The following is a 2,290-nucleotide window of genomic DNA, read 5'->3' on the forward strand; positions in this document are numbered from 1 at the left end:
GGGGGTCAGGCTAGATGACCTGTTCAGGTCCCTCCTGACCCTAGCCACTAAGAAATTATAATCCAAAATGGGAGAACAACTGTGCCACAGCACCTTCTGTGGACCCACCCCTGGGATGAGCATTATGTAGATTACGAGGTTGAATAATAATATTTTAGAAAAGTAGACCACTCCAGTGAACAATGGGGATAAACAAAGCCTTGAATGGGGTGAATTAAAGAAGGCTTAATTGATCAAGCCTAACAAAACTCACCAATACTTCAAAGTAAGGCATGCCTGGTCATACTGTTTTCCTTCTATGATAAGGCAACTGAGTCTGTGAATGTGGGGGGAGCAGTAGGTCTGATATACGTTAACTTTAGCAAGACTTTTAACCCTGACTCCCACAACATTTTCATTTACAAATTAAGGAAATACAGACTAAATAAAAGTACTATAAGGTAGATACATAACTAGTTGGACATTGTGCTCAATGAGTGATCATCAGTGGGTCAATGTCTAGTTAGAAGGAAGTAACGCATCGGTATCCCTAGGGGTCTCTCCTAGGTCTAGTATTGTTTAAGGTCTTCATTAATGATTTGAACAAGAAGATTGAGCACGTGCTTAGCAAATTTGCAGATGACACCAAGTTGGGTGGAGTGGCAGCCAGCATGGAAGGTAAGGGTAGGATCTAGAATTACCTAGAAAACCTGGAGAAAAGTTCTGAAATAAAACATAAATTAAACAAAAACAAGTACAAAGTGCTTTTAGGATGCAATAACTACATGCAGAAATACTTGAAGCACATCTACAGATAGGATGGAGATGGCCTTTTCTCTGTGGCCATGGGGGACAGAACTACAAGCAATGAACTCAAGTTGCAACAGAGGAAATTTAGGCTGGAGATTAGGAGGAACTTCCTGACTAGGAAGGTGGTTAAGCACTGAAACAAGTAAGCTAGAGAAGTAGTGGAATCTCTATCCCTGGAAAGGGTCAAAAGCAGGTTGTACAGGCACTTTGCACAGGGTTGTTTAGTCAGAGATGATCCTACCTTGAGTAGGGGCCTGACCTAGATGAGATCCCTTCCAACCCTAGCCCCTGTGGTCCTATCAAATGGCTCTTGCTTATTTTTGAGAATCACTCAGGATAGTGATTCTAAGCTAAGACGTTTTGGAGCTAAAAGGAACTGTGGCACAGAAGAGGCTGTTGCTGATAAATTAAAAGAAAGGCAGAGAAAGAGTAGAAAAGAAATAAGCTGTTTCTTGGCAACAGGCTATAGAAAACTGAATTGCCTGTATGCCGTTTTGTGAACAGGACTTAGGCCCATTTTGTATGAAACTAATAAATACCTATAAAAAATCCTTATAATTTATTTCCCCCCCCCCACTAGAAACCTTAACCAATTTACAGTAAAAAAATCTGCTACACATCATAAAGGGTATGATGAGTAGCAGGCTCCCACCTACACATCATGTACTCTCTTAAACATCATTTGTTGAGTTACGAATATTTACAATACAGGGAAAATATGGTAGGAAATGTTGTGTTATATATTGTTATATGTTATGTTATACTCCAATACATATAATTCACAAACACAGCATAAGATTCCAAAATGAAAAGTTTTGGCTAAAATATTGCAGTAAATTTATTACATTTTCTAAAGGGAAACCTAATACTTTGACTAAATACTTGTACCAAAGGCTCACATGAGTGAGTGGACAGTCTATAGGAGGCAAGGACTCATAAAATTACAATGCAGGAAAAAAAATATTTAGTCTAACAAATAATGTTTCAATAATGTATGCTTGTGGACTTGCTAATTTGTACCATTTTTTAAGCAACATTGGGTGCTTCTACACATGTCATTAAGGAGATATGATAAGCTACTGTGGAGTTTGCACTGGAGACAGGTGGTCACAGGTACAGCATCTGCATGTGTGCCCATGACCACAGGAATATGAGTCACCATAGGATAGCACTGCCCCCGACAGTACTATCTTACAGCAGAGTTAATTTACTGCATCCTAAAACTGGTGTACCTGTAGACAGTGTTGTTTACTGAAGAACTAATTAGTCAACTCTGTAGTAAAGTACACATGTAGATGCACCCACTGGGCATGTTTACAAATGCATTTATGCTATCTTAAATTTACTGTGCAGTAAGTTACTGAACAGTAAGCAGAAATAGGATGGCATCTACACATGTAGGCATTAAAGCACATTAACATTTTGCGTGGACTAACTTGGGACTAAAGTTAGTTAGTGTTACTTCACGGTAAGGCAGTCCCAAGTCTCACACACACACACA

At 39.2% G+C, this 2,290-nt stretch overlaps 1 protein-coding gene and 1 long non-coding RNA gene across 2 annotated transcripts in view; one reads left to right on the forward strand and one right to left on the reverse strand.

Annotated features, from left to right (window-relative positions):
- Nucleotides 1-2,290, reverse strand: part of SGCZ (sarcoglycan zeta) — a 613,727-nt gene that overhangs the window by 482,592 nt on the left and 128,845 nt on the right. The window lies entirely within an intron of this gene.
- LOC109304066 overlaps nt 383-2,290 on the forward strand; it is a 23,040-nt gene continuing 21,132 nt past the window's right edge. The window contains exon 1 of the long non-coding RNA XR_002099285.1: nt 383-512. This is a non-coding gene — a long non-coding RNA (uncharacterized LOC109304066). The remainder of the gene's footprint in view (nt 513-2,290) is intronic.

The sequence above is a fragment of the Gavialis gangeticus genome, unplaced genomic scaffold (genome assembly GCF_001723915.1).
Source record: "Gavialis gangeticus isolate Ggan-Ray unplaced genomic scaffold, GavGan_comp1, whole genome shotgun sequence".
Classification (NCBI taxonomy): domain Eukaryota; kingdom Metazoa; phylum Chordata; order Crocodylia; family Gavialidae; genus Gavialis; species Gavialis gangeticus.